Genomic DNA, 13,663 nt, shown 5'->3' with positions numbered 1-13,663 from the left:
CATGTTCGCCACAATATCCCCTCCCCCATCACCACGCCTGGTCCACAGTGATGCTCAGAAAAGATCTGTTGGTAGGCAACGTGAAAGTGCATTCATGTCATCCTGCAGGTGGAATTCTCCACGAGTTTTGAGCAGCCTCGTTTTTCCCACCACCTCCAAATCATGGAAGACACAGGGTAAGAGCAAAGACAAGGTGGCTGTGTCCGATGTCCACCCTCTCGGGGCGTCCCTTCTCTTCTCTCCTCCTGGAGCAGGGAGACCATCGGGGTGCAACCTGGCTGGGGCGGGGAGGAGGTGCAGGGTCTGGCCAGAGCGGGCCTGGCCACAGGCAAGGGACAGCGAGCTCCTGGGCCAGGACAGGTTAGAGCGGCGCAGGCCCGGGCCCGGCGTGGCGGCGGTGCGCGTGAGCGGCCAGCAGAGGGCGCCAGAGGACCACGAACGGCCCGCCGAGGAGCCGGCGCCGGCCCCGAGGCCCAGCTCCGCGCCGCGCGGACCCACCGAGCCCGCGCTCAGACGCCCCAGCTCCGCCGAGAAGCCGCTTGCACCGGCTCCTTCTTCTTCCCCAAGTGCAGGCAGAGTCCCCGGAGCCATGGGCAGCCCTTCCCGTAGCTCCGAAGCCACTGGCGAGCCCCGAGGCAGGGATGGCCCGCCCAGGAGGGAGGAGGACGACGTTCCTCCCGAAGAGAAGAGGCTGCGGCTCTTGCTGGAGGGGGGAAGCGCACAGCCCCAGGACTGCGAGGACGGGGAGGACGCGCCGCGGCCGGGCAGGGAGGAGACCGGCACCCAGACAGGTGGCGACGGCAGAGGAGTAAGTGACGCGAGCGCGGGGTTCCGGGGGTGCCGGGGGCGCGCGGATGCGGGGGACGAGGGGTAGGGGCGGCGAGAGGCTCCGTGGCCTGTCCCGGGTTGAAGTTGGGAGGGCGCCCTTCATTCTGAACCCATTTAGGCAGCACGGGCAGCCCTCCTCGCCGTGGGCGGCATCAGAGCCCCCCCTGCCCAGTCTTGGGGTTGCTCCCAGATGCTGTCTGGGAGGCTTGCTCATGGTGACATCCTCATCTCCCCGTGCACGTTACGGCATTCAGAGCTTGGGTCACCTGGACACTGAACTCAGGTGAATTTTCTCTGAGATCCCGGGAGAAGGAGGACAGTTCTTTGGAAGGTTTTCCAGGGCGGATCACGGAAAGGATGAGAAGGGAGAGGTCCTGGTCGGGGACACAATTATGGTGGCAGTGTAACGCCGGGAAACTTTATTGCATGAAGTCGCTCTCACTCCCTCTACCTCCCTCTTTTACGTGGACTCTGCCAAAGACCAGGATACCAGAATGCAGTGGAGTGACCAAGTGTAGTGGGACCTTGGGAACGCGAGTCTGGAGCCAGGCGGCTGGGGTTTGCATCCTGGTTCTGCCCCTCCTTAGCTGGCTGACATGGCACAAGCCACTTACCCTCTCTGAGCCTTACTGTCTTCAGTGGCAAATGGATTTGTCAACAGGCCCCATTGCGTGGGGTTGTTACTGCTGAGATTAAGGGATGCTCGTCCATAGAAGCACTTAGCATTGTGCCTGGCACATAGTGTATGGTGGATAAATGGGACTTAGGACTAAAACTCATGCCTTGCTGTGTTTTTGCAGTGATGTTTTGTTCTGGGGTGCATCACAAGAGACAAGGTTCTTGGCCGGGCATGGTGGCTCAAGCCAATAATCCCAACAGTTTGAGAGGCCGAAGGGGGACGATCGCTTGAGCCCAGGAGTTTAAGACCAGCTGGGCAACATGGTGAAGCCTCATATCTACCCCAAAAAAAAAAAAAAAAAGAAAGAAAAAAGCCAGGTATGGTGGTGTGTGCCTGTAGTCCCAAGTACTTGGGAGGCTGAGGTGGGAGGATTGCTAGAGCCTGGAAGGTCGGGCTGCAGTGAGCTGTGATCATGCCACTGCACTCCAGCCTGGGTGACAAAGTGAGACTCTGTTTCAAGGAAAAGAGAGAGAGAGAGACAGACAGACCCACAAGAGTCTTAAGACAGAATCTTCATGTTAAAATGCCTTCTGGAGGCTAAAAGGATGATAAGTTGATAATGAAATATTTAAAAGACAGAAACCCCACTGAATTGTTTGGTCCACAGAGGGAAATGGGAATCGCATGACCTGAAGGATGATGGAGGAACTGAACAGAAAACATCCTTGTTTCCTGAATCTGAACATGGCACCCTCTTTTCACGGTGTCTGTATCTGCTCAGTCCAGCAGCCCCTCGAAAAGAGGGAATCTTGATTTTCAAACTTAAAATTTGGCCCAAAGCCCACTGCTGCCCACAATGCCCGTCAGACACATTCCTCTTCCTTTTTAGTTTCTATGGGAATACTCTCTTTGAAGAACCCATGAAGCAGTGTCAGGCTGGTACGAGGATCAGCAGCGATTTCTTTGAGGAGGAGAGCCTGTTTCTTCACTCACAGGTCATGTCTGAGTGGATCAAGAAGAACAGAGGGCCCTTTTATGAGATTTTGTCTGTGTAGACCATTAGCTTGGTAAAAATGTCAAAACCATCCTCGTTCTTTAATAGCAGATTATTTTGAACTTTTCTCTGCAAGAAGCAGCATGGGCATTCAGATGATTTTAAGGATAAAATGTTCTTTCTCATCACCAGGCCTGGTGCTCTGGATGGCTGAGGTTTTAACGTGACTGGATGTCCCTTGGAATGGCTCCCAGGCTGTGATCTTGTGGTTGGGTGGCAAGGGGTTGCTTTATTCGGTGATGGCTAGAGGATGTTTTAGCAGATAAATCGGGACCCCAGGAGTCCGCGAGTGCCAAGTCCTGCTGCAGGGCATGTGTTTATGGTGGGGATGTGGGGGTGTGGAGGGTGGGGGCATTGATTTCCTGCCAATATCAAAAGTTTCACAGGCTTCTTGTGTATCCATAAACACCCATCCCATTGAGAAGGCCTAGAAAACCTGGCCCTCCCCAAGCCTTTATTGACAACTTGTGAATGATCCCAGGGTGTGTCTGACCCACAGCTCCTCCTGGAGGGAGAGAAAAGTGTCTCCTAGGTACTTGGTTATCAACCTCAACCACTTGCTGAGCCTTCCCCAAGACCAGGCATCTTGGCAGAGATTTCTGGGTTGTCAGACAGAACCGAGCATTCGAGGGTGATAACTCACTGGAGTCCCTGAAATCCCTGATGGACGCACCAGGTAAAAGCATCCAGGGTTGAAACCAGATCAGGAAGGTTGTTGTCATCCTGGGGCTCCTGTAGAGGCGCATCCACGTTGCAGGTATTTTCCTTCTTGCTGAGGAGAAACCTGGTTTCTCAGCTTTGGCACAGTCACAACACTTGGGGTGAGAGCATTCGTGGTGGTGGTGGGGGCGTCCTGTGTATTGTAGGATGGTTAGGAGCATCTCTGGTCTCCATCCTCTAGGTGCCATTCTACCCTCCCAGCTATGGCTACCCCAGATGTCTCCAGATGGTTTCAAATGCCGTGGGGCAAGGGAGTGGTACGTGAGCAAAACCACCCCAGCTGAGAGCCATTGGTCTACACTTGTGGAAATGTTTGAGGGTGAGAGTGTTGAGCTTGGGTCCCTGCTGTACCCTTTATGAGCAATGCGGTCTTGGAAAATTAATACTACTCCACGGGCCTCAGTTTTCTCATCTATAAAATGGAGATAAATGAGATACACTTTCATAGGAAGGTTATATGGGATTTACTGAGATAATAAGACAGTACATGGAAAATACTAGGCATAGCATTTACTTATTTTTTATTTTTTTTTAAGACAGAGTCTTACTCTGTTGCCCAGGCTGGAGTGCAGTGGCATGATCTCCGCTCACTGCAACCTCCACCTCCTGGGCTCAAGTGATTCTCCTGCCTCAGGCTCCCGAGTAACTGGGACTACAGGCGTGCGCCGTCATGCCCATCTAATTTTTGAATTTTTAGTAGAGACGGGGCTTCACCATGTTGGCCAGGATAGTCCGATCTCTTGACCTCGTGATCTGCCCACCTCAGCCTTCCCAAGTGCTGGGATTACAGGTGTGAGCCACCGTGCCTGGCCAAACATAAACTTACTTTCTTATATCGTCTGAACTCTATTTGCTTCTTTTCCCAAATATCTTTATCCAGAAGAGCTTTTAGCAACAAAGTTATCCAATGCCCTTCCCTAGTCTCTCCTTGCAACTGGCTCTCAGCAGAGGGGGGAGGAAATCCTTGACAGAACCAATTTACATGACTGTTTGGAGGAATCTGGCTAGCCCCAGGAGGGGTTTGCATTTCTATATTGGTTACTAGTGTCAGAATGTTTCATGAGTAAGAGTACAGCCTCTATGTTGGATGCCCTGAATTTGAATCTCAGCATTGCCGCTTTGTATATAATCAGAGGATGGATTTGGGGACCCAATGGATCTACCATGACATGAACTTGCACCAACATTCACCTGACCTCCAAAATGCCTATTCTGACTGGTAGACCCTAGTCTCAGCCTAGTGCCAGTTCAGAGCCTCTGTCCAGTGATCCTGCATAGGTCTCATTAGTTCCTTTTCTCCTGTTCAGTCATCCTGGGAAAAGGCTGTGTATTCCCTTGGGGGCAGGCTGGGAGAAAGATTGACAGTATAAATTTGTGGCAGTGGAGCAGAGTCCTTTCTGGAGGGGACCTGGCTTCCCATTCAGACAAGGGACTCCGGGTCTGTGAACCGGCTTATGTCTGGAAATTGACTGGGGACTGTGACTCTGTTTTTATGATTCAGATTAGACTTCTGCTCACCTGACCTAGAACTCTTCTGCAAACACAGATCCAGTAAAAATGTGGCAGGCTTCTTATCTATTTCACTTCTAGGAATGCCACGATCAGCTGGCACCATAGGTCTCTGCGAGTCAGGCTATTCTGGTTGCAGCTTTGACTCTGCTGTCTTTTATGGTAACTGCATCCACCTTGCCTTTGGGGATTGAGTGCTCTGATCACTTAGCCCCAGCCCCTGTAGTGTGCCTATGTCACTTACCGTCTTTATACCTCAGTCTCTTCCTCTTTAAAATGGGCATCCTAATAGCACCCACTCCCAGGGCTGCTGTGGGGTATAGATGGATTAGCATATGGAAAGTAATAGAAGAGGGTCTCAAAGTCTATGTGTCGCTAACAGAATTATTTCATGACAGGGGAGAGCTGGAGGAAAGAGGAAGGTGCTGAGCAGACCCATGTGCTCTCCCACCAGTGTTTCCTGAGCGCCTAATATGTGCTGCCCACTGTGAGAGCTCTTAGGGTTGAAATAGGGAGAACAGCAGGGTAGGGGCTGCAATCAGGAGCTTAGTGGGGAGAACATTGTGCAACATGGTTCCAGCACTTGGGGTGGGGAAGCTCAGGGAGTACAGGGGCCTAGGATCCTGGGCAGAATCATGGAAAGGACACAGCCTCCCCATCCTCTCTTGCCTCCACTGCCTCCCTGGCGTCCTCTGCTTCCCTGGCCTCTCCTGCCTTCCTGGCTTCCCCTTCTGCCCCGACCTCCCCAGTCTTCCCTGTCTCTCCTGCTTTTGAGGTAGGCCGGGAGCTGCTGGTGCTCACTTAGCCTGTCCTGGACTCTTGGTGTAGCACCTCAATGTCCAGAAAATACCCCCGAGTTCAGCTCATCACACAGCCAAGGAAGGAGCTCCACACTGACACTAAGGGTGCATCCTGGGCTCATTCATCAGGGCATGCCTCCAAAATATTTCTCCACGTCTCCCCCCTTTGCCCACCTGCATTGTCTCTGTGCCTCAGCCCCGGCTGGGGGCCTGCAAGGATCCCCTATCTCCTCTGCCCCTGCACGGCTGGGTCCCAGGCAATCTGTCTGCCCACCACACCTCTCTCACCTTGCCCACCACGCTCCAGCCCCACAGTCCTCTTTCTGCTTCTTTCCCAGCCTCTGGGCTTTTGTACACGCTGTTCCCTCTGCCTGAGCACCCTCCACTGGGCTGAGAACAACTCTTTGAGACCTCTCTCAGCTGTTTCTTCCTTTGGAACAGCCGCTGCTGCTGTCCCTCTCCCAGCTCCAAGACCTGCTGAGCCTCCTGTCTTTTTCAGTTCCCATGCACCCAGCACTTCTCCTTGGCCTCCTTTTGCCCAATTGACAATGTCTATTCTCAATGCCTTCTCACCCAGCGCTGAGCCCCACTGGGTGAAGGCAATGCTTGTCATGTTCACCACAATATCCCCTCCCCCATCACCACGCCTGGTCCACAGTGATGCTATAAAAAGATCTGTTGGTAGGCAATGCGAAGGTGCATTCATGTCATCCTGCAGGAGGAATTCTCCACGAGTTTTGAGCAGCCTCGGTTTTCCCACCACCTCCAAATCATGGAAGACACAGGGTAAGAGCAAAGACAAGCTGGCTGTGGCTGATGTCCACCCTCTCGGGGCGTCCCTTCTCTTCTCTCCTCCTTGGGCAGGGAGTCCATCGGGGTGCAACCTATTTGGGGCGGGGAGGAGGTGCAGGGCCTGGCCAGAGCGGGCATGGCCACAGGCAGGGGACAGCGACTGCTTGGGCCGGGGCAGTTGAGCGCAGCGCAGGCCAGGGCCCTGCGTGTCCGCGGTGCGCGCGAGCGGCCAGCAGAGGGCGCCAGAGAGCCTCGAGCGGCCCGCGGAAGAGCCCGCGCCGGCCCCGATGCCCAGCTCCGCGCCGCGCGGACCCACCGAGCCCGCGCTCAGACGCCCCAGCTCCGCCGAGAGGCCGCTCGCTCCGGGTCCTTCCTCTTCCCCAGGTGCAGGCAGAGCCCCCGGAGCCATGGCCAGCCTTTCCGGAAGCTCCGAAGCCACTGGCAAGCCCCGAGGCTGGGATGGCCGGCCCAGGAGGGAGGAGGACGACGTCCCTCCCGAGGGGAAGAGGCTGCGGCTGTTGCTGGAGGGGGAAGCGCACAGCCCGAGGACTGCGAGGACGGGGAGGACGCGCCGCGGCCGGGCAGGAAGGAGACCGGCACCCGACAGGTGGCGACGGCAGAGGAGTAAGTGACGCGGGCGCGGGGGTCCGGGAGTGTCGGGGGCGCAGGGTAGGGGCGGCGGGAGGCTCCGTGGCCTGCCCTGGGTTGAAGTTGGTAATTGAGCGGCAACTCCGGCGGGCGCGGAGTGACAGCTCGTGACGGCCTCCGAGACGCCAGCTGCCCCTTCTCGGCTGTGTGGCTTCGACTTCCTGATTCTCCCACGACGTCCCTGGCCGGGAGACGCGCTGGACTCTGCGGCTAGCCAAAAGGGGAGGGGGAGCCCCGCGTCCTGGGGGCCCCTAGCAGGGGAAGGGCCGGGGGTTGCGCTGAGCATCCTGTCTGGGGCATCTGTCTGGGACTCTGTGAGTGCCTCTCACCTGGCGAGGGGCCTGGGTGGAGGTAGGGGGGAAGCCCTGGCGCCAGGCTTGGCCAAGCCCTGCTCTGCTGGGCTGCGGGCTGGCGGCGCTCACCCAGCTCCTCACCTGTCCCGCATCTTCCTGTTTTTCTTCCCTTTCTGGTTGGGCAGCGAGAGTTGAGAGGAGGCAGATGGCTTCCATCCCAGAAATCGCTCTCCTCTTTCCATCCCTACAGAGAGGGACAGAGAGGCAAAGTTCCTTGCATCCCCCGGGGCGCTGTCCCTGTGAGCTCCTGGTGTCCTGCACACGTGAGCCCCTGAGTCACCGGGCCTGTGTGTATGGGATGGGGCTCCGTGGCCAGCCTGCCCTCCTGGGGTTCACTTTCTGCTTTCCTACGCCAACTCTTCCTGTGTGGTTTTGCTGGCCTTCCACTGAGGAGGCACATGGGTTTGGAGGGCAGATGAGGGCCCACTGGAGAGCTGTACCCCTCAGTGAGGGCCGCCACCTTGATGGTTTTTGATGGATAATGGGTTTGACCTCTTGGTTCCTTCCACATGTTTTTATGTTTGACCATTTGCTCAGCTGAGCTTGTCTTAATAATTGGATTCGTGGTTAATGAGCCCCACATGGGCTAGAGGGCAGCCTTCATTCTGAACCCATTTAGGCAACACGGGCAGCCCTCCTCACCGTGGGCTGCATCAGAGTCCCCCCTGCCCAGTCTTGGGGTTGCTCCTGGATGCTGTCTGGGAGGCTTGCTCATGGTGACATCCTCATCTCCCCGTGCACGTTACCGCATTTAGAGCTTGGGTCACCTGGACACTGAACCCAGGCGAATTTTCTCTGAGATCCCGGGAGAAGGAGGACAGTTCTTTGGAAGGTTTTCCAGGGCCGATCACGGAAAGGATGAGAAGGGAGAGGTCCTGGTCGGGGACACAATTACGATGGCAGTGTAACGCCGGGAAACTTTATTGCATGAAGTCGCTCTCACTCCCTCTACCTCCTTCTTTTACGTGGACTCTGCCAAAGACCAGGATACCAGAATGCAGTGGAGTGACCAAGTGTAGTGGGACCTTGGGAACGCGAGTCTGGAGCCAGGCGGCTGGGGTTTGCATCCTGGTTCTGCCCCTCCTTAGCTGGCTGACATGGCACAAGCCACTTACCCTCTCTGAGCCTTACTGTCTTCAGTGGCAAATGGATTTGTCAACAGGCCCCATTGCCTGGGGTGGTTACTGCTGAGATTAAGGGATGCTCATCCATAGAAGCACTTAGCGTTGTGCCTGGCACATAGTGTATGGTGGACAAATGGGACTTAGGACTAAAACTCAGGCCTTGGTGTGTTTTTGCAGTGATGTTTTGTTCTGGGGTGCATCACAAGAGACAAGGTTCTTGGCCGGGCATGGTGACTCAAGCCAATAATCCCAACAGTTTGAGAGGCCGAAGGGGGACGATCGCTTGAGCCCAGGAGTTTAAGACCAGCTGGGCAACATGGTGAAGCCTCATATCTACCCAAAAAAAAAAAAAAAGAGAAAGAAAAAAGCCAGGTATGGTGGTGTGTGCCTGTAGTCCCAAGTACTTGGGAGGCTGAGGTGGGAGGATTGCTAGAGCCTGGAAGGTCGGGCTGCAGTGAGCTGTGATCATGCCACTGCACTCCAGCCTGGGTGACAAAGTGAGACTCTGTTTCAAGGAAAAGAGAGAGACAGACAGACCCACAAGAGTCTTAAACCAGAATCTTCATGTTAAAATGCCTTCTGGAGGCTAAAAGGATGATATGTTGATGATGAAATATATAAAAGGCAGAAACCCCACTGAATTATTTGGTCCACAGAGGGAAATGGGAATGGCATGACCTGAAGGATGATGGAGGAACTGAACAGAAACCATCCTTGTTTCCTGAATCTGCACATGGCACCCTCTTTTCATGGTGTCTGTATCTGCTCAGTCCGGCGGCCCCTCGAAAAGAGGGAATCTTGATTTTCAAACTTAAAATTTGGCCCAAAGCCCACTGCTGCCCACAATGCCCGCCAGACACATTCCTCTTCCTTTTTAGTTTCTATGGGAATACTCTCTTTGAAGAACCCATGAAGCAGTGTCAGGCTGGTACGAGGATCAGCAGCAATTTCTTTGAGGAGTAGAGCCCGTTTCTTCACTCACAGGCCATGTCTGAGTGGATCAAGAAGAACAGAGGGCCCTTTTATGAGATTTTGTCTGTGTAGACCATTAGCTTGGTAAAAATGTCAAAACCATCCTCGTTCTTTAATAGCAGATTATTTTGGACTTTTCTCTGCAAGAAGCAGCATGGGCATTCAGATGATTTTAAGGATAAAATGTTCTTTCTCATCACCAGGCTTGGTGCTCTGGATGGTTGAGGTTTTAACATGACTGGATGTCCCTTGCAGTGGCTCCCAGGCTGTGATCTTGTGGTTGGGTGGCAAGGGGTTGCTTTATTCGATGATGGCTAGAGGATGTTTTAGCAGGTAAATCGGGACCCCAGGAGCCCCTGAGTGCCAAGTACTGCTGCAGGGCATGTGTTTATGGTGGGGATGTGGAGGGGTGGAAGGTGGGGGGCATTGATTTGCTGCCAATATCAGAAGTTTCACAGGCTTCTTGTGTATCCATAAACACCCATCCCATTGAGAAGGCCTAGAAAACCTTGTCCTCCCCAAGCCTTTATTGACCGCTTGTGAATGATCCTAGGGTGTGTCTGACCAACAGCTCTTCCTGGAGGGAGAGAAGTCTCTCCTAGGTATTTGGTTATCAACCTCAACCACTTGCTGAGCCTTCCCGAAGACCAGGCACCTCGGCAGGGATTTCTGGGTTGTCAGGCAGAACCGAGCATTCGAGGGTAATAACTCACTGGAGTCCCTGAAATCCCTGATGGACGCACCAGGTAAAAGCATTCAGGGTTGAAACCAGATCAGGAAGGTTATCGTCAGCCTGGGGCTCCTGTAGAGGTGCATCCACGTTGCAGGTATTTTCCTTCTTGCTGAGGAGAAACCTGGGTTTCTCAGCTTTGCCACAGTCACAACACTTGGGGTGAGACCATTCGTGGTGGTGGTGGGGGGGCTGTCCTGTGTATTGTAGGATGGTTAGCAGCGTCTCTGGTCTCCATCCTCTAGGTGCCATTCTACCCTCCCAGCTATGGCTACCCCAGATGTCTCCAGACGGTTTCAAATGCCATGGAGCAAGGGAGTGGTACGTGAGCAAAACCACCCCAGTTGAGAGCCATTGGTCTACACTTGTGGAAATGTTTGAGGGTGAGAGTGTCGAGCTTGGGTCCCTGCTGTACCCTTTATGAGCAATGCGGTCTTGGAAAATTAATACTACTCCACGGGCCTCAGTTTTCTCATCTATAAAATGGAGATAAATGAGATACACTTTTATAGGAAGGTTATATGGGATTTACTGAGATAATAAGAGAGTACATGGAAAATGCTGGGCATAACATTTATTTATTTTTATGTCTTTTGAAGATGGAGTCTTACTCTGTTGCCCAGGCTAGAGTGCAGTGGCATGATCTCTGCTCACTGCAACCTCCACCTCCTGGGCTCAAGTGATTCTCATGCCTCAGCCCCCTGAGTAGGTGGGATTACAGGTGCCCACCAACACACCTGGCTAATTTTTGTATTTTTAGTAGCGATGGGGTTTCACCATGTTGGCCAGGCTGGTCTCAAACTCCTGACCTAAGGTGATCCGCCTGCCTCGGCCTCCCAAGGTGCTGAGATCACAGGTGTGAGCCACCACGCTGGGCTGGGCATAGCATTGTAACACAGGGAAAGCACAAAATACTTGGGCAATATCTTTTTACATTTGGCTTGTCTAGACTCCATCCTCCATCCCCTCATGCACTGGTGTGGTGCAGACCAGAATATCACCCACCTAGACTGCAGAGTGGATTTGGGTGGCATGTTGGCTTTCTGCACAAGACTTGCCTGTTCCCCACCACATCCCCCTGGTTCTCAGCGTCCAGGATTCCAGGAAGCAGGGATGTGGGCAGGCAAGGTAGTTGGCCCACCCAGTTCTCTCCCACGCTGGGGACCTGCAGAGCTGGCTGTCCGAGACAGGGTGTTTGGACCAACATCTGGGTTTCTGGATTTCCATTTGAGCACAGCTGGACTACACAGGCTGAAGCTCTCTCTGCCGAGATATAGATATTTCCCTGGTGACGATCTTTCAAGCTGACATGAAGACATGGCCACCCACTGGAACGTCGTGTGTCTGCCGTGGCGCTCTTGTAATTTGTGAGGCAGGCTCCTGAGGAATGCAGTGCGTAAGTGGGAAATGGTGGGAAGTTCTCGCATCCCTCCCCGGGCCGAAAGTGCTGCCTGCGCAGGTTGGTGGACGGTCCTTTGAGCAGGAAGAAGACATGAAGCACATTCCTGTTAGCTACGACAGAGAGGGGCAGGGTACACACTGGACATTTCAAGCCCCTCCAGAAAAGCAAGTCTTACTGTGCTGGGTGTACTTGTGGAGTGCGGGCTGTGTTGCCCTGGGCTTTAATTATTTCAGGAACATTTAACCGCAGGGTTGGCAGGCCGGATCTTGATATGTGTTTCTTAGTTGGAAAGACTTTGGACCATAGGGAAATGTCTTCTCAATTCTTTTAATTTCATTAAGGTTATCAATTTTCTTCTTGTGGCCTCTGGAATGTGACACAGAACTCAAGGGACAGGAAGGAGATGAGTTGAAGGCTGGGACAGGGGTCCCTGCCAGGGATGCTGGTGACTCACATGACGGTGTTGATGTGTGGAGTCCGGTGCCTGGTTTGGGGAATGTTCGTGGGATATGTTCCAAAGGACTGACGGACCTATCAGGTACTGGAGGTGAATGGTCAAGTCTGATCTCAGGGCTGACAGTGTCAGGCAAGGACAGGAAGTTGACTTTGGACTCATTGGCTGAGGTTGCTTGGGACCCAGGGGGCAACCTGTGCCAGGACAGATGGGTCTGGGGCTAGAAAGGCAGGTTTGGGCTGGAGACTTGGGCTTGGGACGCATCCCAGGTAGACAGTGGTTGAGGCTGTGGAAATGACCATGATTGCCTGGGATGAGAGTGGAGATGGACAAGATGGGGGTTTTGCTCTAAGCCTGGGGAACCCACCTCCCAGGTTCAAAGGATTCTCCTCCCTCAGCCTCCCAAGTAGCTGGGAATGCAGGTGCGCGCCACCATGCCCGACTAACTTTTGTATTTTTAGTGGAGATGAGGTTTGGCCAGGCTGCTTTCAAACTCCTGATCTCAAGTGATCGGCCCACCTTGGCCTCCCAAAGTGCTGGGATTACAGGCATGAGCCACCATGCCTGACCATTTTTCAATATTAATTTTTATGAAATATTTTCAAACACATTTTACTGTACATTGGAAAAGTCAATCATGATTTGAAAACTTTATCAAAATCCAATCAAATGTCAATTAACCATTTAATTGTGGATGAGTAAGGAGACTATTTTGACCAAAACATGTTAGAACAATTACCACTTATAGAAATAATCTATGTTTTAATGTTTTAGTTGAATTAAACAATCTTTTATATTCTGTCCAGGCGCAGTGGCTCACACCTGTAATCCCAGCACTTTGGCAGGTCGAGGCTGGCGGATCACCTAAGGTCAGGGGTTCGAGACCAGCCTGGCCAACATGGCAGAACTGTCTCTACTAAAAATACAGAAATTAGCCAGGTGTGATGGCACACACCTGTAATCCCAGCTGCTTGGGAGGCTGAGGCAGGAGAATCATTTGAACCTGGGAGACAGAGGTTGCAGTCAGCCGAGATCGCACCAATGCACTTCAGCCAGCCTGGGTGACAGAGCGAGACCCTGTTTCAAAAATAAATAAATAAATAAAATAGAAGTCTGAATTTTAATTTTAATAATTATTTTGTAAAAAGAATGTCGTGTTTTGGAGCTGTTGAATTTATTGAATTGACAAAAATTATGTACAAGAGGGTACAACATGATGAGATTGAAGTATGTACACATTACAAAATGGCTAGATCAAGCTAAATAACATATCACCTCCCAGACTTATTTTTTTATGGTGAGAACACTTAAAAAATCTACTCTCTTAGTGATTTCCAGGTGTATGATATGTTGTTATTAACTATAGGTACCATGTTGTCCCATGGATATCCTGAACTTATTCTTCCTCTCTAAAAATGACATTCTCTGTCCTTTGGCATCTGCCCACTCCCCCACCCTGGCAACCATCATTCTACTCTGCTTCTGTGAATTCAACTTTTTTCTTTTTCATTTTTTTTTTTTGAGACAATCTCATTCTATTGCCCAGGCTGTAGTGCAGGGGTGTGATCTTGGCTCACTGCAGCCTTGACTTCCCAAGCTCAATCAATCCTCCCACCTCGGCCTCCTGAGTATCTGGGAGTACAGGCATGCACCACCAC

The 13,663-nt window shown here is 52.7% G+C and overlaps 1 pseudogene; it reads left to right on the top strand.

Annotated features, from left to right (window-relative positions):
- The first annotated feature begins 206 nt into the window (after nt 1-206).
- LOC129136504 (uncharacterized) lies at nt 207-13,123 on the top strand (annotated as a pseudogene).
- The last annotated feature ends 540 nt before the right edge of the window (nt 13,124-13,663 follow it).

The sequence above is a fragment of the Pan troglodytes genome, chromosome 10 (assembly GCF_028858775.2).
Source record: "Pan troglodytes isolate AG18354 chromosome 10, NHGRI_mPanTro3-v2.0_pri, whole genome shotgun sequence".
In the NCBI taxonomy this organism is placed as follows: domain Eukaryota; kingdom Metazoa; phylum Chordata; class Mammalia; order Primates; family Hominidae; genus Pan; species Pan troglodytes.
Note: the sequence above shows the minus strand (reverse complement) of the source record. Positions and strands in the feature narration are given on the sequence as shown.